Source organism: Bos javanicus, chromosome 2, assembly GCF_032452875.1.
Source record: "Bos javanicus breed banteng chromosome 2, ARS-OSU_banteng_1.0, whole genome shotgun sequence".
In the NCBI taxonomy this organism is placed as follows: Eukaryota; Metazoa; Chordata; class Mammalia; order Artiodactyla; family Bovidae; genus Bos; species Bos javanicus.
In genome coordinates, this window is record NC_083869.1 from 97,539,228 (window position 1) to 97,561,035 (window position 21,808).

The following is a 21,808-nucleotide window of genomic DNA, read 5'->3' on the forward strand; positions in this document are numbered from 1 at the left end:
TTTGACCTTTACAGTGTCTCCTTAAAAAGATGTTTTTGTAAAAAGTTCAAGAGCTTAATTAATTTTCCTAGTTTCTTTATAATTATTATAATATACAAATAATTGTCTGCTAAAGTGAGTATTATGTCCTCATCCTTGTGGATTTTCTATTCTTCCCTGAGAAATTGATCTAATCATGCCAGGTCTTCATTTTTCCATAGTTTGTCTGTTACTTGACCATTTCTCTAACATTGCCTTCAGGCTCTTCAAGAAATCCTGCATCTTTGCAAGACTTCGAATTTCAACTTGGCAGTTGATGGTATTAAATTCAGGTTGCACTGTCATACATTAGCATCTTAGACAGTCATCTGGGGATCAACTAAAGAACAAGACTTTGACCTTCTAAGAAGGGATAGAAGCTAGTGTTAGCCAGAGAACAGATGGCTGTTCTTGGGCATATTTGTTTTAGAAATGTTCAGTTCATTAGTCCGTGACCAGTGTTCATGCTATGATGAGAGAATCGAATTGGAAAGAAATTTTCCAAATTGGGAAAATGGTCTTCCTAACGTAAAATCATATATCAAGCCTTTTCTTTAATAAAATATGCATTTGCTTAATACCATAACAGAGAGCCATTAGTAGTAAGTTGCTCAATCATTCTGATTTCTGATTATTTTGGAAAACTTATTTGAAAACTGTTTATAAATACATGCCCAAGGGTAAAAAAAAAATACAGAAATATACAGAATTGCCTGGTATGACTACACCTATTTAGTATTCAGGCACAGAAAAAGGGCAGGTTTCCTCTTTGTAGTAACATGTGAAGAAAGAATAAGGAAATTGAAGAAGTGTTAAAAATATAGTAGATTCACTTTGTGCACCCACTGTAATCAGAGACTATTTAACAGGCATCCATCACTATTAGGTTGGGCATATAGATAATATTTTAAAAAATCTGTAATATCTAAAAAAATCTGTACAAACCCTTCTTTTGTTTTGATGACATCATTTTAAATATAACAAATAATTGACATTTGATAGTTGAGATCATGTCTATGAGTCATTTATTTTTGCATCTATGAGGCTGCCTTTCCTTTTTGAAGCTGAGTAACTGCATAATTAAATTGTCATTTAAAGAAGCAATAACCACAAGCAGAAAGCCAAATGCTCAAGTGACTCAAATGGCATATGGTAAAGCAGGACTGATATTTGTATTTTAAGAGGAATCAACAGTAAACTTACAGCATTAATGATATTAAATGGATCATTTGCTGTTGTCTTCCTATTAAACTCAAACAGAAATATTTGTTAACCTTAAGTGCATTTTGAAGTTGTTCTATTTTTAATGATCAGAAAAACTAATAGCATCTTATAGTTAGTATAATGAAATAACAACAAAACTCATCTAATCTCCAGCACATTTTGTGTTATATATATTTACGGAGAATGCAATGGCACCCCACTCCAGTCCTCTTGCCTGGAAAATCCCATGGACAGAGGAGCCTGATAGGCTGCAGTCCATGAGGTCTCTAAGAGTCGGACACGACTGAGCAACCTCACTTTCACTTTTCACTTTCATGCTTTGGAGAAGGAAATGGCAACCCACTCCAGTGTTCTTGCCTGGAGAATCCCAGGGATGGGGAGCCTGATGGGCTGCTGTCTATGGGGTCACACAGAGTCGGACATGACTGAAGCGACTTAGCAGCAGCAGCAGCAGCATATATATTTAAGGGATATTTCCAGTGGCCTTCTACTTTCAAGTAGGGTTAGGAAATATATAAACATTGGATATAATTTAACATTTACAACATCTTCAAAGATTGAGGGATGTTCTGAATATTTTGTGTTTTTTTTTCTGCCACTATCATAAGAGATATATACTTAAATACAAGGAGAAATGACCTTTTCGTCAACTAAGATAAGTTACTAAAGAGATAATATGAAATTTTATCTTAGAGCCAGTCCATATCAAACAGACTTTGGAAACACTGTGAATTATTTCCTAGCTTTCAGTAGTCTCAATGTAATAGTATATGGCTGCCTTACTCCTCCGGGTATGCTCCATTGCTGGATTCTGACTAGTCTGGTACCTTTTTACTCCAGAATCCTCCAGAATCCTTATTCTGAAAGTCCCAGGCTGAAAGTTACTGCTTAAACCTGGTCTTGTTCCTAACTACGGCTTCTACCACCTTCTCATTCCCTTTGCTATCCAAACTCCTTTAACATATCCACTCCACTTACTGCCTTGTTTATCTGTCCCATTCTCTTCTTAGCATTTCACAAAATGGTTCTCTTCTCACCCTACTACTAGCTGAAATGTTATTTGAGAGATCCCCTGTGTTAATCTTATTAAAATACTGAATGGTTGCCTCTTAGCCTTCATGCTGAATGACTTCCCTTTGTCACAGCAATGATACAGTAGAAAGAGCACTGAAAACTTGATTTCAGTCTTGACTCTGCCACCCACAGCTGATGGTGAGACCTCAGACAGGTTATAAAACATTATGAGATTGTCAAAGATTAAATACTATACACGTACATAAGAGAATTATTCAGGGATACCCATTTCTTCTTGAAATCTTCTGCTTCATTAGATTCTGCAATGCTAGCTTGTCTTGTTTCTCTATCTTTGTCTTCACTAGCTTTTCTAACCCTGCCACCCTACCATTGGTCCATCCCAAGACGTTCATTTCTCACATAGTTGATGAGCTCATCCACTTCGATTCAAGATTAATCCTCCTAAAACACAAGTGATTTATAACATCTTACCTAAAACCTTCAATACATCTCTATTACTACAGAATGAAGTCAGAGGCGGTGTTTCATGCATTTTTTTGGACAAGGTCTAGGTAGACGGAGTATATAATTAAGTGTCTAATATATAGTATCAAAAGAAGTAATATTCAGAATGAATATTCTGAATGTTTTGTTCTATTATAGGAAGGATTTTCCACTGCTTAGGCTTAACTCTTTGAAAACAAATATCTTTAAAAATTAATATTTACTGAATTAGTTTAGATTTTAATGTTAACACTATGAATTAACGTAGCCACTGGGTCACTGATTTTTTTTAATAATAGCTACATTGCAGTATATAACACACATATAAAGTTGAATGTTTTAAATACATAATTCAGTAATTTTAGTATATTCAGAATTATGCAATCATCTAATTGTTGGGCTTCATCATTTAATCATCTAATTGTACTACTAATTTTAGAACACTTCATCACCCCCATAGAAACCCCATACCTGTTAGCAGTCACTCCCCATTTCTGCTTCCCGTATACCCTGTGTGTGTGTGCATGTGTGTGTGTGTGCGTGCATAAGAGCGTGCTCACATGCTCACTCACTCAGTCATGTCTGACTCTTTGTGACCTCATGGACTGTAGCCCACCAGGCTGCTCATCCATGTGATTTTCCCAGCAAGAATACTTGAGTGGTGGTGATTTCCTCCTCCAGGGGATCTCCCCAAGAAATTACTAATCTAATTTCTGTCTCTGGATTTGCCTCTTCTAGACAATTAATATAAATAAAGTAATACAACATGGTCTTTTGTGAGAGATTTCTTTTATTCAGCATAGTATTTCCAGGGTCATCTATGTTGTAGTAAGTATAAGTACTTATTGCTTTTCTAACGTTGTAACATTTCACCAAATGGATTTGCCTCATTTGGTTAATTCATTTTGTATTACTTGATGAGCATTTGATGTTGAATCACTGGTTTTAGGAGGCTTCCCTGATAGTTCAGTTGGTAAAGAATCCACCTGAAATGCAGGAGACTCCAGTTCAAGTCTTGGATTGGGAAAATCTGATGGAGAAGGGATAGGCTACCCGTTCCAGTATTCTTGGGTTTCCCTTGTGGCTCAGCTGGTAAAGAATCTGCCTGAAATGCAGGAGACCTGGGTTCCATCCCTGGGTTGGGAAGATCCCCTGGAGAGGGGAAGGACTACCCACTCCAGTATTCTGGCCTGGAGAATTACATGGACTGTATAGTCCATGGGGTCATAAAGAGTCGGGCATGACTGAGCGACTTTCACTGATTTTTAAAGCTGAAAGGGAGCCCAGTGATTATTTACTCAAATGCTCTCCTTTTATGCACCTGAAACTGAAGCTCAAGAGGTACTCCTAGACCTTTATCTAGATACTTATGGTTTCTTATTATTTTAGATGCTAGGTTGTTACAATATGATGCAAGCATTCATTCATTCGTCCATATGGTTAATAAATAGTCTTGGGGAACCAAGTCCTTATGGCCTGGGTAGCAAAAACAGTTATAATCCTTGTCCTCATGAAGCTCACAGTTTAGTGGGGAATAAGCTGATAATCAAATAGTCACATAAATAAAAACAGAATTATTAACAGAATGATGATAAGGGCTGTGTAGGAGAGATTCAGGAATTGACCTTGTCAGGGAGGATAATTTAGCTGTGATCTTCAAATAAGTGATAATTAAACAGGTAAAGTGAAAGTCGCTCAGTCGTATCTGAGCATGGCATATTGGGGGTGGGAGATGGGGAGAGGCCAGGAACCAGTGTAACAGAGAACTGAGGGGAAGGGGAGCATGGTATAAAATGATGCTGGAGCTATAAGTAAAGCCAGGTACCCCAAGACAGGGAAATGGTTTTGGTCTTTTTCCTAAGTGCACTGGACTATTGAAGTATTTTAATCCCAAGGGTAATGCAAACAAAAAGACTGGGCATTGCCTACAGTTCTCTCCTAGGGCTTTGATGCATTACAGAAGATCACAGTTGCTGGGTAATACATAGCTGTTTTGCCGAAACTTATGATAGAATTTAATGTGGTAGCATTTAATTTAAAGCTTGCTTTTATCAAATTCCCTATTATCTGAAGTAGAAACTTGTGTTCTTTTCATAGAATAGACAGCCTCCTTATTAGAATTTCCCAATTCAATTTTGTAAAGAACTATTTTTTCTAACCCTCCTACAGAATAAGCAATCAAAACTACTTAAGAAGTAATAAATAGATATTTAAAGGTCACATTTATTTTTTCATTGCACAATAACCGTGTTTTGGACTTGTAAAAATCTAGAGTGCAGAAATAGTTTTCTAAACAGCAAATGGTTAATACCTAATTCTTCAACCTAAATGCTGTTAACTTGGTCGATTTCCTCCCAGGCAGTGTATGAATAGAACCAGGAAGCTTTTGTACAAATGCAGGTCACGCCTGCATGCATGCTCAGTCACTTCAGTTATGTCCAACTCTGTATGACCCCATGGACTGTAGCCTGCCAGTATGCCTACATGGATGTGAATCCAAAGCTTTCATTAAATTTTATACAGTCTACCAATGCACAGAAAGCTAAAAATCAACCTTTTTGAGAAGAGAAACAATCCATAAAATATTAGGGAAAATATTAGGATTTATTTTGTATCACTTATGGAAGTTAAAGCATCATAGTCAAAACAATAACAACAACAACAGTATTAAGAGCAATCACTAAGCTAATATCTTGAGAATGATATCCTTACATTTTTAAAAATGATATAGTGATAGTCAAAATAATCCTGATTATGCCAATAGGTGGAGAAGGGAATGGCAACCCACTCTGGTGTTCTTGCCTAGAAAATTCCATGGACAGAGCAGCCTGGAGGGCTACAGTCTGTGGGAGTTGGACTGGAGGAGGAAATGGCAACCCACTCCAGTATTCTTGCCTGGAGAATCCCATAGACAGAGGAGCCTGGCAGCTTACAGTCTATGGGGTCACAAGTCGGACATGACTGAGCGACTAAGCACAGCACAGCACATGCTGTTGGGATTAATTATTTATTATACAGCAGTTGCTTGCAGACTGTGGTCCCCAGATCGCCCTCTTAGGAATCATATTTAGCACTTATGACGGATATAGATCCTGGAGCTATGCCAGACCTCTGGAATCAGACTCTCTAGAGTGGAAGCCAAGAGTCTGACTTTTTAACTAGGATCCCAGGTGATGGTAATGTCTACCCACGTTTGTAAAGTGTAAAAAAAAAAAAATACTAAATAGCAACACCTTTTCTCTGTTTTGATAAACCAGCCTTGCCCAGTTCATTGGGCTTCCCTGGTGGCTCAGTTGGTAAAGAATACTCCTGCAATGGTGGAGACCACCTGCAGTGCAGGAGACCTGGGGAAGATCCCCTGGAGAAGGAAACGGTGATCTACTCCAGTATTCTTGCCTAGAGAATCCCATGGACAGAGGAGCCTGGCAGCCTAGTCCATGGGGTTGCAAGTGTCAGAAACGACTTAGTAACTAAACCATCACCACCCCCCAGTTAATTAAGTTGGATAGTAGTGCTAGTACCATGGAACAAACACTAAATATGTGTCAGAAGCTGCCCCTAAGCTACCCCCAGTTCTTAAAAGCATTCTGTGGGGAAATATTAACAGATATTATTATCCACAATTTATAGATGAAGAAATTAAATGACTTGCTACAATAGAGGTCCTGCTGGCTCCAAAGCCTTTGTTTTCACTCTGTCAAGCAACCTCTTGTTGTAACTGCTGTATTAGTGACCCACCTCAAGAATTATCCAGAAAAGAAGAAAATGAGTGGAGTTATGTATGAATCTTACAGTCCCAGTTAACATCCACTGAAATCCATGGTCATCAACAATTAAGAGTTGTGATGAACAGCAGGTAACACATGAGCTTCTTTTGCTAAGTACAGCTGTCTGACACATTTCTAAAAGAAGCTTCCAGAGGTAACACTTTATAGATAGGAATAGTGTGAATATAAGAAAATTGCTTCCTGTTGTTACAATTTAACAAGCAGAGAATATAAAGGAAAAACCAAGAGTTACATTATGCAAAATGACACTAAAATCTACCAGTATGTTGTTCAGTTGCTAGGTCATATCCAACTCTTTGGACCAAGGGACCCAGCATGCCAGGTTTCCCTGTCCTCCCCTGTCTGTGGGAGTTTGCTCAGATTCATGTCCACTGAGTTGGTGATGCCATCCAGCCATCTCATCCTCTGCCACCCCCTTCTCCTTTTGCCTGCATTCTATCCCAGCATCAGGGTCTTTTCCAGTGAGTTGGCTCTTCACATCAGGTGGCCAAGTCACCATCTAACAAAAAAAAGAAAGTTCATTGTAACCCAGTAAAGGTGCTGGAAGACATGTCTGTGGGGCTTCTTTAAAACATGAGCTTTTAGCCATCTGTATGTGGTACATATACACAATGGAGTATTACTCAGCCATTAAAAAGAATTCATTTGAATCAGTTCTAATGAGGTGGATGAAACTGGAGCCTATTATACAGAGTGAAGTAAGCCAGAAAGAAAAACACCAATACAGTATACTAACGCATATATATGGAATTTAGAAAGATGCTAACAATAAACCTGTGTACGAGACAGCAAAAGAGACACTGATGTATAGAACAGTCTTATGGACTCTGTTGCAGAGGGTGAGGGTGGGAAGATTTGGGAGAATGGCATTGAAACATGTATAATATCATGTATGAAACGAGTTGCCAGTCCAGGTTCGATGCACCATACTGGATGCTTGAGGCTAGTGCACTGGGACGACCCAGAGGGATGGTATGGGGAGGGAGGAGGGAGGAGGGCTCAGGATGGGGAACACATGTATACCTGTGGCGGATTCATTTTGATATTTGGCAAAACTAATACAATTTGTAAAGTTTAAAAATAAAATAAAATTAAAACAAAACAAAACAAAAAAACACATGAGCTTTTACCAGGTTTTTGCCTAAGGTTGATCAATCTGTGATATGTATATGATATCACTTGAATTATGCTTTGTTTCATTCAACACCTTCATTGGACACTAATAATGAAATTACTCAAATATTAAAAATCTTGACAATCATTTATTTTATAAGCTTTTATTTGAGAAGAGTCCAGATCTATTTGCTAATAAATATAATTTAATCAACTCTTGAAATTTGGAGAATGACAAAAACCAAAATTTCTAATTATTATTCTACTGCCAATTTTTGAAATGTTTGCATTGCTGTTATGAAATCATCAGATTAAGAAATTTAATTTGACTCTTAAGGAAGCTTTCTTATAATGACATGATTTATTTGAAGATAACTTCACAGATTATTTCTTTGGGGAAAAGAATTTTAATTATTTAAGATAAATGACTGTTGGTTTGGATAATGTTCAAAACTAATTCTCTGGTAACTGGAAACCAGAAATTTCCCCTGGGGCTGATAGACTGGGCTTATCACCCGTCATATAATGATATAAATACTGTTCCTTTTGGTCCCATGGGAAACTTGGCTCTTCAGTAGCCATCTATAGAAAACACTATGTTAAATTAATGAGAGAACTATTCAATACACATTTATATTTACACTGGAACTTTATTTTTTTTTAATTTAATTTTATTTTTTAACTTTACAATATTGTATTGGAGGAGGGAAGAGGGTTCAGGATGGGGAACACATGTATACCTGTGGTGGATTCATTTCCATATATGGCAAAACCAATACACTGGAACTTTAGAAAACTCTAGGTTCAGATTTCCTTGGAGAAGGCAATGGCAACCCACTCCAGTACTCCTGCCTGGAAAATCCCATGGGCGGAGGAGCCTGGTGGGCTGCCGTCCATGGGGTCACTAAGAGTCAGACTCGACTGAGCGACTTCACTCTCACTTTTCACTTTCCTGCATTGGAGAAAGAAATGGCAACCCACTCCAGTGATCTTGCCTGGAGAATCCCAGGGACAGGGGAGCCTCATGGGCTGATGTCTATGGGGTCACACAGAGTCGGACACGACTGAAGTGACTTAGCAGTAGCAGTAGCAGTAGGTGATGCTACAGTCAGTAGAATGTTCAAGAACATGGTGAGAAATGAAAGATCTTTTGTGATTAATGCCTTCTTTAAGGCATTAAAACATCATTTCCAAGTTTCCAAGGGAATCTTTTTTTAATTAATTTTTTATTGGAGTTTAGTTTCTTTACAATGTTTCTGTTGTACAGAAAAATGAATCAGCTGTACATACACATATTTCCCCTCTCTTTTGGACTTCCTTCCCATTCAAGTTATCACAGTGCATTACGTAAAGTTGCCTGTACTCTACAGTATATTCTCATTAGTTATCTATATATATTAAATTTCTGTTTACCTGTTTTCTTTTGGCTGTGCGGGGTCTTCGTTGCTGTCTAGTTGTTTCTCTCTGGTTGCGGCACATTGCCTTATTGTGCTGGCCTCTGTTGTTGTAGAGCATGGGCTCTAGAGCTCGCTGGCTTCGGTAGTCATGGTACACAGCTTAGTTGCCCTGCAGCACGTGGGATCTTTGTGGACCAGGGATGAAGTGGTGTCCCCTGCATAAAGAGGCAGATTCCTAACCACTGGGCCACCAGAGAAGTCCAGTTCTGTATTTTATACATAGTATCAGTAGTGTGAAAATGAAGTCGCTCAGTCGTGTCTGACTCTTTGTGACCCCATGGACTATACAGTCCATGGAATTCTTCAAGCCAGAATACTAGAGTGGGTAGCCTTTCCCTTCTCCAGGGGATCTTCCCAACCCAGGTGTCACAGCCATGTCTCCCACATTGCAGGCAGATCCTTTACCAGCTGAGCCACCAGGGAAGCCCAAGTCAATAGTGTATATGTGTCAATCCCAAATCCTCCCAAGTCCTCCCCCCACCCCAATTTCCCCCTTGGTGTAGGACAGTGAAGCTTATATTAATAACCTCCTTCTAACACTTATGAAGTTCCTTATTTTTTGTTCTTGCAATGGAAACATATGTGTTTTCTTACAAACAATTTAATAGAAATCTGTATTTCAGATTTTGTTTGTTGTTGTTTAGTTGCCAAGTCATGTCCAACTCTTTGAGACCCTGTGGACCTGCCGAGCTCCTCTGTCTATAGGATTTCCCAGGCAAGAATACTGGAGTGGATTGCCATTTTCTTCTCCAGGATTTCAGAGTTTAGTGTTATTTTAAAGTTATATATGGATCTAATGAGTCTTCACTCCTTCCTGTCTATGCTCTACTGTAATAGCTATCAGTGAATTTCTGGAGGCTATTGGTAAGAGTACCTTCCACTAGATCAGGATCTAATCCCCCTTTGTGGTCACTAGGAGATCGCCAAAGAACCAGGGAGAGTAGTTGAAGAGCTCGGAACAGCTTACTGTGTGTGGGAAAAGTAGCGAGTTCATGCTGACCATATAGAGCATCCAAACTGTGAGACAAAGAGGAGATCAAACATGGCTTCCACTCTCTCTTTTAACTGTTTTCACTCTTTTGTTTTTCCTTAAAGTTTTCTTTTAGCTGAATGACTTTTAGCTTGACATTACATTGAAACTAGGATGGATGTAAGATGGGAAAAATAAAATCATCAACAGATTAACTGAACAAAACAAAACCACTATCCTGTAGGATCTGCACTCCGTCACTAAGAAGGTACTTCTAAAAGCCCTTAAAGTCAAGACTCGGCTAAAGATGATATAACGCCCATCCCTAGGTACAGGGGGCACTCACAGGACAGGCTGCTGGACTTCACTGTTTTAGGAAGACCCCTGGAGATGGGTTGGTCAGTTGGCATGTGGGGAGAGTAGTGTGGCACACAGAGTTAGCCCACCCTAAGCCTCCCAAGATTTTTGTACTGTAATTATGGGAAGCCACATTTTTAAAAGATAATACATTAAAAAAAATTGTTTCATATTGGAGTATGGTTGAGTAACAACGTTGTGTTGGTTTCATATGTACAGCAAAGTGATCCAGGTATATATTTTTAAAGCTGCAATAATTTTGTTTAAAAATGGTTGCATGTTCACTGGCCCACAGCAGTTTAAAAAACATTCTCAGAGTGTGAGGGTAAAACCCTACCTCTGAAGCAAACTTTTGTGTCTGCAAATACCAAAGGTGGCTGATGTGATCCTGGGGAGCTCAGGGGAACCCAAACAAGGCATTGGCAACCTTCACTTTTCCTTCGAAACAACTGTAATTAGAGCAGCTGGAATATTTGCCATCTCATTGGTTTATTTGCTTTTCTTTTAAAGCTTAGACTTTAGTCTTATTTTTATGTTTTTTTTTTAATAAATCAATCTCGCATGCCTTGATTATAGATGTCAAGTGGCTACTGGGAGCTTTAGGTAAAAGCCTTTCATGAGCACGCAGTGCTCGGTTCCCCTGACATCTGGCTCCAGCCCTGCTGTCCCTGTCTCTCTGTGCCCCTCCTCCTGTGTTGATTTCTGCCCTTCTCCTCCCTCCATTCCAACTGCCCTTAAGCCCTGTGGTGTCTATTTATTTACTTAAATCTTAGCCTCTTAAATAAAGCATAATAATAGCATACTCTTCTGAAAAGAGCAGAAAAGAGGGAGTTACATGGCCACTGACAGAATAATAGAAGAGGTGGAGAAAACATTTTAAAGGACTCCCCAGCAGAGGATCCGTTTCCTCCTTTGCCTCCTATTTATAGGAAGGCAGCCTCCCCCCTCCTTTCTTTGCTACTAGTAGCTCCAGGCCAAGTCTTCCCCTTTTGGTGACATCTTAATGCTCTGTCCTTGTGTGTTTTAATATTTCTAAGATTACTGTTGGGATATGTCTTGGATACACAAACACTGTTGTAGAATTTCCAAAACACCCAGGAATGCTAATATAATGGGTTCAGGTGAATTTCAGGACTAGCTTTTATTTTGATATATTTTCTCAGCAAATAAGTCATATTCTCACTTCATTAAGAAATCTTGGCTTTTTCAAATGGGTCATTACTGGCAATTTCTTTAGTAATAAAATGTTGGCTGCCACTGTTCAGAAAATAACTTGAGAAAAGGAGATATTTCAAATTAGTATTACAGAAGTGGGGAAGGGTGGGTGCTCACTGAGGCGCCACTGTCTAATTAAATTCTCATGGGTTGCCTCTTGAACAATATGCAGCAGAAGATGAAGAACCTGAACCAGCTGGAGATCACTGTTAATTGTAAACTCCACCCCAAGACGCCAGTCAGTTAATGAAATCCCTCTGTTTTCAGAGCTTTTAGCTCTTTGGGCAAAAAGTAGATTTGCCAGAATTTCATTTTTCCGGTCAGATGACTGGAGAATAGCGTGTATTTTCTCTCTCTGGTGGAGCCTCTTTTAGAAAAGAGACATTTAGCAATGTATGTCTTTTCTAATGATCCAGCGGTCAAGAATGTCATCCTCAGAGAGTACGGGAGCTCAAGCAGTGAACATCATCGGTTGACCGAATTCTTATTTCTTTAGGCCACAGCTGGAATTTGAGTGCTCACAGTGACCCCCAAAAATAGCCTGGTGCTCTGTCACCCGGTTCAGCCAAATGCTTTCCTAGTGTGCTGCTGTAGGTTGACAGTTTGCTCCCAGCAGGTGAAATCGGGGCTGTTAGTGAATGAGATGCTTTCTTTATCGAGCACAATATTTCCCAAAGACATCCTGTGTCCTAAGAACTTACAAAAGGAATTTGGCAGCCAAGCGAAAAAGAGAAGAGTTGAAGCTAAGAAATTTCACATCAGCATGAACTTTGTACAAGCAAATAGGTAATATCTTCACACGTGTATGTGTGCTAAGTGATGAAGAAATAGTATCTGAAGGCTGACATTGACACATCACAGCTGTCAGTGCTCTTTTCTACAGATGATTTTATTTAATTCTTGCAGTAACTCTGTAAAAGAAATTGCATGGATAATCTCCATTTTACTGATGATAATACTGAGGATTCAGAAAGTCAAAAGGTCTGCCCAGTAGTCTGCAGCCAGTAGGTCATAGGTCAAGGTTGTAACACAGCTTCCATGTCCAAAATATGTGTTATTTTTATTTCAAAGATCTGATTTAACCAAGTTCTCATCAGAATGCTTAGGGAGATAAACTATTATCATCACTGCTATCATTTTTTTGTTTATTCATTCATTCAACATTTACTAATCACCCATTTTCAAATCGGGAAAACAGTAAGCCAGGTAGAAAGGACTTTCCATTGCTTAGAACAGAGAAATTCATATACACAAAGTTAAAGTATTTAATTTTTTGGAGTACATACCTCAATTTTTCATCTTCGGATGAATATTTATTAAGTACTTGCTTCTGGACAGGAAGTATAGTAGTACAAAAGAGAATATATGCAAAAGAAAATGGCCCCTGCCCACCCAGAGCTTACAGAGTAGTTGGGGTGGGATGGGGAGGATTTTAAACAAATAAATAGTACACAGTGCTGTTGATAGGCTAAGGAAATAGAAGTGGAAATTGCTAATACCTCTTGAGACAGTTTGATAATATGACAGCCTTACTTGAAGTGCTTTGTATGTTCTTAAATGGCTTAATATTTTTTGTCCTTCAGTTGCACTTGTTTTGATTTTTTAAAATATTCTGGGAAGAAAAAGAATCCATATATTTGATAGGAACCAATGACTTCTAGAACAATAGTGGCTCAGTGGCCTGGTGACTCAGTGGTAAAGAATCAACCTGAAATGCAGGAGATGAGGGTTCAATCCCTGGGTCGGAAAGATCCCCAAGAGAAGAACGTGGCAATCACTCCAGTATTCTTGCCTGGGAAATCCCATGAACAGAAGAGCCTGGTGGTCTACAGACCATGAGATCGCAAAAGAGCAGGACATGATTTAGCAACTAAACAACTTCTAGTATTGAAACAAAGCAGAGAAAAGGGCAGCATGTGAATTTGTTTCCATTTCAATAAGCTGCAATTAACAACAGAAGGTGTGCATGCAGGCTAAGTTGCTTCAGTCATGTCCAACTCTATGCAACCCTATAGACTGTAGCCACTACGCTCACTGTCCATGGGATTCTCCAGGCAAGAATACTGTAGTGGGTTGTCATGCCCTCCTCCAGGGGATCTTCCCAACCCAGGGATCAAACTCAAGTCTCTTATGTCTCCTGCATTGGGAGGCAGGTTCTTTACCACTAGTGACCCCTGGGATAGTTCATATGAATGCCAAATAAAAACAAGAACCAGGAACCAGTGGACAGAGACAATCTTGGAGGTGACTGGGAAGTGTTCTTAGAGAAGAGAGCTTCAGTTCAACAAGGCGTTGCCAGACATAAAGGAAGTACGGAAAGCGGGAGAGGGAGAGACAAGGAGGCAAGAAGAGGACTTCACAGAAGAAAGATATGAAGCTTGAATGAAAAGGGCATTTATTAGGTCTACAGAGTAACTAGTCTAAGATGTGAGGGCTTGTGGTGGTAGAAAATCGGAGATAAACTTGATAAAGTACAGTCACAGTATGCAAGTCCTTGCAGCCAGGCCAAGAAACTTAGATTTTGTCACATTGACAGAAGAATTTTGAACCTGAGAGGGAAATCATGAAGTGGCATCTGGCATAGTAAGTTTCATGGCAGCTTTGTTTCCTGTTTCTGTCCCCAGACCCTTCTCTTTACACCACAGGAACCCGTGCATCTGCATTAACTTAATCGAACATTTTTAAAATGGTTGATGTTTGTATAAAATTAGAAACAAACAGATGGCTTTCTGTCAAGCAGAGAAGCATTATTCAGATATATTCTGATTTCTGAGCAGAAAACAATAGTGAAGCACATCACGAAATGAAAACACTGATGTGGGTAGCCTCTTGATGCCCGAGGTTCTCTATATTCAGGGTCAATTCATATTAAGAAAACATTTTAAAAGATGAATATGTATATAACAAAATATATCCAATCAGAGTCAGCATTTGTTACTTTAGCAAAATAAGTTTTGAGCTGGTATCACTGAGCGTTATTTCTTGTCAACCCTTTTCAACAAGGAAGGAATCTAAAGATGGCCCTAAAATAGCCACCATGCCTTTTTCACTCTTGTGATGGAGAATTGTACTGCTCACGCAATCTCCATCTAACTTTCATGTTTCTCAACCCCTTGCATTTAGCCAGAGCCCATGTGGTTGGTTTAGTCGGGAGGCTGTGAGAGGCAGTGATGAGTGTCATTTCCTTGTTGAAGCACTGAGGGGCCAGTGCACAACCTTCTAGATGTCTTCCTCTCCTGGTGCAGTAATCTCAGATGCCACAAGTTAGTTGAACCACAAGAAGAATATACAGTTTGCTGGGTCATCACCATGGAGTGAGGTGGCCTGGAGAGTTACTCTGCTTACATCAGGATTTGCATGAATAGTTTATAAACCTTCATTCTCTAAAGACTCAGTGACTTAAACCTGACTTTTCTGACTAATCCAATCCTTTATCCTTCACCTATTTGTATCCTCTTTTTACTGCCCTGAACTATGTTGAGAGTCTTTGGACAAAACTGGCTAATTTCTATTAAGTCATCTTAATGCAGTCTGCTAGTCCTTGGAAATAGCCTGAAATAGCAGGTCTGGGGATTAAAAGGGAGAATTCTGTCTATCTTACCTGGATTCTCACGTCAATTGGAGACTGTATGTTTTGAATAGGACTTATGTTAACTGTCCTTAGTTCTTTCAAGTGTACATTTTTAAGCATATTTCCTTTGCAAGAAACATAATGTTCTCCTAAAAGAACTTTGGCAGAAAAAGAAGATCCTTTCTCCGATCCGTTCAACTAGCAGTGAGTTTGGTTCACTGTGACTTTCAGTTACTCGTGGATAATCAGTGATAATGAACTGCTTCTAAACCTTTAGGGGATAGAAATGGTTAAGTAGCATGTTGAACTAAATGGTTTATGTTGGTAGCTACTCTCCATTTAAAGACTGCTGGGTTGTGGATATTTTCCCAGCGGTATTGGCCACTTAGTTGAAATCTTGTTATCCTGCACAAGTGCACTGAATTACATGAACTGTTCAAAATCTCAAAGCATATTGTTAGAGGTAGAGAATGATGTTAATGTTAGTTTATTTGAGAGCTAACACTAGCTGATGAGGTTAAGCTTAGCCTGCAGAAACGCTTTTCAGGATTCCAGCAATCTCAAGCACCTCAGTGTTTAGGTTATCTGACAAAAGTCTGTCAAAACATGCAAAATAACCAAATGAAACTTAATGCTAGAATGTATTTCAAAGGTTAATGAAAAGTATACTCTGGTCTAGCAATCCAGGAAAGGTTTCATCATTATTTTATTGCTGAATGAAACGTGGGTTCTTGTATCATTGGGAAAAGCACACCTTGGCAATATTTTCTCCATGAGCTTCTGAAAGTCTACATCAATTTATCATTCTAATTTGAACCCTATACATGTCACATACCTTGCATATAAATATACCACACTAAATATGTATTATATGCAGCCTAAGTGCACTATCTGCACATCCTATTTATCTGGATAACCCACCTGATAAAAGCTGAATTGTTTATAGCTGAACAAGTGTTTGTCTTGGGTTCCTCCTTCAATGATACACTCGTCTTTGTGAAGCCAGTGCACATCCTGTTCTCTATCACATGACTTTGTCAGGTGTCAGTCATGATTCTCAACAGTGTTCAAATCCAGTTCTAAGCGGTTCTGGAAAGTGGCATAAGCAAACCTGATACAATCAGTGGAGCAACTGAGTAAATTTCAGTTTGTTCAAGAAGCTGAATATATTGAATAATAGATGTGCTAAGCAGTTTAAGTAAATTGCAGTTTTCCATAGATGAAATACCACTTTTCAGAGAAACCACTAAGCCTCTATGGTTGAACTTGTCCTTAACCAGAGTCGAAGACCTGAAACCAACTCTTGGGGTCTATCAAGTCTGAAAGGCTTGGCTACTTTCTAGCTGTATTATGCTGGGAAGGGCATTTAAACTCTCTGGGCCTCAGTTTTCTCATCTGTAAAATGAGGAGAATAAGAGTTGCCTACTTAGAGGGTGACGGAGAGGAATAAGTGAATTAATGTATATGAAGTGCTTGGAACATTGAATGTCTGGCAGATTAATAAATGCCATATAAGCATTTGCTAGGATTATTTTAGGGATGTTTCAGCCACTGTAGAAAATACTTAAACTATGGAAAATAATATTCTTAACAAAACTGTGCTAATTTAAACCTTTTGATATGGAATAAAAATGATCACCTCTAATTGCACTGTGTTAATTTAAAATAGCTGTTCAAGTTTATATGCCTTATGGAATAGGCCATAAGTTGCTTTTTAAAAATAATTCCCAAATGGCATTTATCTTTTCTCATAAAATAAAGCCTAGAAAAAAGATAGTCATTTTAATTTTCTAATAAACCAAAGAACTCCACAAAAATATGGATGATGGGTAAATGGGGCATTATTTTTATGATGAATGAATACTGGGTACGTTAAGCTTTCCAATAATCATCTCATGCTGTGGCCAATAATTCTCCAATTCCTGTGGAGTGAAATTAGCTTTTAAGTGTTTAAGGCTGGAATTTCTCTCATTCATATATAACTATTGAGTTAATTTTTGGAAAAAAACCTTTAAAAGCCAAGAGATTGTTTTTCAATATTGTTTTTAGTGTTACTCAAATGACAAACATGTCCCTTGATAACAGATGTAAGCAAATATTTTCTCTGGAGGGCCATATAGTAATATTTAGGATGATATATAAATATACGAAGGACCACACAGTCTGTCACAACTGCTGTGCTCTGGCAGTGGAGCGTGAATGCACCCATAGACAACAAGGAAATGAATGGACATGGCTGTGTGCCCAAGACACTATATTAGGAAAAACAGGCAGCATCAGGATGGATCTGGTCTGTGGACCATAGTTAGTTGACCTCTGTTCTATAGAATTCCTATTTTTAATATGCTAAAATATACATGCACACATATATAATTGTGTACTTGCACACGTATACATGTGTGCATGTCGATTTGAGAATCATAAAGATGAAACGAAAAAAAAATATGCACATTGAAGACTTTAAGGAAGGGCTTCCCTGGGGGTCCAGTGGTTGAGAGTCTGTCTGGTCGGGGAACTAGGATCCTGCATGCTGTAGAACGGCATGTTCTACATGCTGAAGGCCTGTGCACTTCAGCTGGGGAGCCCGCCAACCACTAGAGAGTCCATGCACCACAATGAAAGAGCCCACGTGCCTTAGCTAAGACCATAAGCAGGCAAATAAATTGTTTTTTTAAGTTTAAAAAAAGAATGGAAGGAAAAGAAGGAATTTAAAGAAGAAATAAAGGATGATACTTTATTTAGTATTCATTGATTAATTATGCAAAGACTCTTTCTGAACACGGTCCAGAGCTAGTTTACCATTTTAATTTTGTTCTGAAATCAACCTATGAGGTTTCATTTGCTTTTGATCAAAACTACCCTTTAAAATTCTTTAGTCTTGTTATTGTGTATAGAACTCTATGTAATAGAGTCTTGTTGTGTATAGAACTATATAGTAACATATATATATATATACATGTATATATATATATTCCAAATTTGAGAATCACTGAGCAAGACTGAAAAAAAAGGATAGCTGTGTACAGAGTTCTGGGTGGTTGAATATTTTTTTCCTAAAATATCTATCAAGTTATTTGAGGGAATGGAGAATTCTACTATATTTCTTCTTGCCTGCAGAAGTTTCTTCATTTTTAAAATGTTAAGCCTTTCTGTCTTTAATGTGCATTAATAGATTTGTTTTCTACTGTACATTGTATGTGAATTCCTGCAGGTTAAGTGACTTGTATATGTAAAAGCACTTCATACAGGTCCTTACCTGGTCAATGTTTGTCACTTTTGCATCAGGCCCCTGTCTGTTTATGTCCATAAACACATTTTTCTTTGAGGAATCACAGAGAAGAACTGAACGCCCTGTTCTATGTCTTTCCAAGTTTGCCCTTTCTTCTGGGTCTTGAAGAAGAGTTAATAGTTATCTGAGGGTTCCTTACTATTAGAGCAGCATCTTCCTAGAGAATGTGATGGGGTCTGTTTTACCAGGTGTGAAATCACATAAGCCTTGGTGAAGACACACAGAGATGCGTAGCTTTAATCACCTATTTTAAAATAGGTTTTCGTTTAGTCACTAAGTTGTGTCCAACTCTTTGTGACCCCATGGACTGCAGCACACCAGAATTCCCTGTCCTTTGCTATCTCCCAGACTTTGTTCAAACTCATGTCCATTGAGTTGGTGATGCTATCCATTTATCTCATCCTCTTCATCCCCTTCTCCTGCCCTCAATTTTTCCCAACATCAGGGTCTTATGCAATGAGCCGGCTCTTCGCTCAGGTGGCCAAAGTTTTGGAACTTCACCTTCAGCATCAGTCCTTCCAGTGCATATTCAGGGTTGATTTCCTTCAGAATTGCTTGGTTTGATCTTTTTGCTGTCCAAGGGTCTCTCAGGAGTCTTCTCCAGCACTACAATTCAATTGTAAGAGCACAACTTAAAAATGGGTCTCGGTTCTGCCCCTTGCATTTAGTGGAATTCTAAGCAGAACTACTAATCCAGAATGACTTTTAGTATCCTGAAAGTCAAAATAAGTTTAGTACTCTAGAAAGGAAATGTAATTAGTTGATTAAAAAAAAAATTCCCTTCCAGCCTGGCTATAGAGAATCTATGCAGACTGGGCTAAAGGCCCAGTCCTTTAAGGCTTACTGGACATAATTAACAGTTTACCAGGATGAATATATTCTCTTGGGAGAGATTACAATTGCCTGTTATTTATTAGCTGAAAACAATTTAAACAATTTAAAATATTATTTATTATAATAAAATTTAATTATATTAAAATATTTAAAATATTATTCACTGGAGTGAAGCTAAAAAGTAAAAAAAAAGTCTGCAACAGTTAGCATTTTTACTTCTCTATTCGAAACACTCAGAAAAGGACCTTGCTCTTTGTAAATGCTCAGTGTATAACTATTAAGAACCATCGTGAAATTCATCTCATAGTCTCATATTTACACAATATAAGAGTAAAGCCATGAGTTGAATTTGATATTGACCTACATAATATAATTGTAACACGTGGATCAGAGATTAAATTATCAATTTCATATTTTTTTTTTTTTTACAGAAAGAAACCAGAACATATTATCAACCTTTGAGAACACAATATAACGAACTTTACCATTTTACCACTTCTTTGAACAGGTAAGACCCTAGCCTCTCTAAAGTAAAAGAGTTACACATAATTGTGAAAAATAACCACTTATTAACTGTATTTTTTAAAAAAAATCTTTATTAAATAAATTTTAGTTCATTTTAATAAGGGAAAATATACATGCCTTTTATAGCTAATAGATTTAGATTATTAAAATGACCTTTTGTAATGTTTTGAATGCTTTCATAGTAAAAGAACAAAAAAATATTTCTCTGAAATGAAGACTGAATTCAGCCTGTCTCTCCTGCTATGGTTAACAGAACCAATAGTGTTTTCTCAACGCTTACTATGTGCCAGGTGTGGTCCTATGTGACTTAGCCCATATTAACTAAATCTATAACAGCCCTGTGAGTAGCTATAAGGATGCTCACTTTGTAGATTGGGGCATGAGGCAGAGAGAAAGGAGGCAGGTAGTTGGAGAGATTCACTCAAGGTTGTATACTTGGGTCTGGGAGCAAGTCACTGGGAAAAGTATCAGCCCAGCCATTATTGTGAGGCTGGTTGTGATAGAAATGTCTAGTCATCAGATTCTCCTTTGTTTTGAGTTGGTTCTATCTGAATTTAAGGAAGAAAAATTACAATGCGTTTACCAAAAAGTCACGACAGACAAAATTTATTTGATGTTTGTACTTGTTACTTTACAATTGTTGTGTAAGTAAATGAAGGAACGTATATATTTTAGCTCTGTGCACAAGCAGAAAGAATATTTTGTTTGATTTCATATCTTTCTTTAGACTCAATTCCTATGATAAAAGCAGAATAATATTACTGAAAAAATAAAGATGAATGATTTCTTGTTATAGGAGATGAAAAATGCATTTTTATTAAATTTCTTGCTGTTGGAACTACTGAATATACAATCTTAAATTGGCCATAGCAATATGAATTTTACTGCTTTCATTATTTCTTTATTATTTTATTTTTAATCAAAAAAATCTACAAAAATTTCAGAGTGAAATATAAGAAATATTGGGGCTTCCCAGGTGGCGCAGGGATAAAGACTCTGCCTGCCAATGCAGGAGGCACAAAGAGACATGAGTTCAATCCTTGTGTAGGAAAAGATTGCCTGGAGAAGGAAAGGGCAACCCAATCCCGTATTCTTGCCTGAAGAATCCCATAGACAGAAGAATCTGGTGGGTTATAGTCTGTGGAGTCACAAAAGAGCCAGACATGACTGTGTGGCTGAGCACAAACACACACACACCAGGAACTATTATGACAAATACCCAAGTATCAGCCCCATTAATTTGAAAACATGCTAGCATTCAGCTTTGTTGAAATCTTTTCTAAAGAAATAAACTTTTCCTTTCTTCCTAAAATGTGTCACAACCCTGAAGATGATATAGCCTTCCTGTGTTTAATGACTTCCTAACTTTAATGACATGTGTATGAGATAATACTCCATAGGATCATGTACATTTTGACAGTTTACATAAATGGTGTCATACTGCAGATATTATTTGTACCTTGCCTTTACCCAGCACTGTATTTAGAGATTCATCCATGTTAATACATGAGGATCTCTGATTGACTCATTCTGTCACAAGGTTGACTCATTTGAATGTTTTAGTCATCTGGTGCTCAGTATTGTTATTTATTTCTAAATAACTTTCAGCATTTGGAAGATTTAATGCTAAAATGGCTTAAGTGTGGCTTTCAAAGCATCTCTTGAATTTTATAAGAGATCCAAATATCTTAATATGTGATATCATGCCAATTCTGTTTCTGTTTTATTTTTTTCCTATTAGAAAAACTTTTGGTTATGGGCTTCTTTTTTTTTTTTTTGGCTCTGAGTAGCTTGCTCAGTAATGGTATTCATATTTTTTACTGCTTTTGCCATAATGCAATAATTGCAATCTGTTTTATTTCTCCATGGATGAAATACTGACTATTCCCAAATACAATATTTGGTAATATTTACAAGGGTAAATGTTAC

At 37.9% G+C, this 21,808-nt stretch overlaps 1 protein-coding gene across 44 annotated transcripts in view; it reads left to right on the plus strand.

Annotated features, from left to right (window-relative positions):
* Nucleotides 1-21,808, plus strand: part of MAP2 (microtubule associated protein 2) — a 297,992-nt gene that overhangs the window by 176,002 nt on the left and 100,182 nt on the right. For all 44 annotated transcript variants that reach the window (XM_061383252.1, XM_061383262.1, XM_061383242.1 and 41 more), the window contains one exon: nt 19,786-19,862. The gene's annotated coding sequence lies outside the window, so the exon portion shown is untranslated. The remainder of the gene's footprint in view (nt 1-19,785; nt 19,863-21,808) is intronic.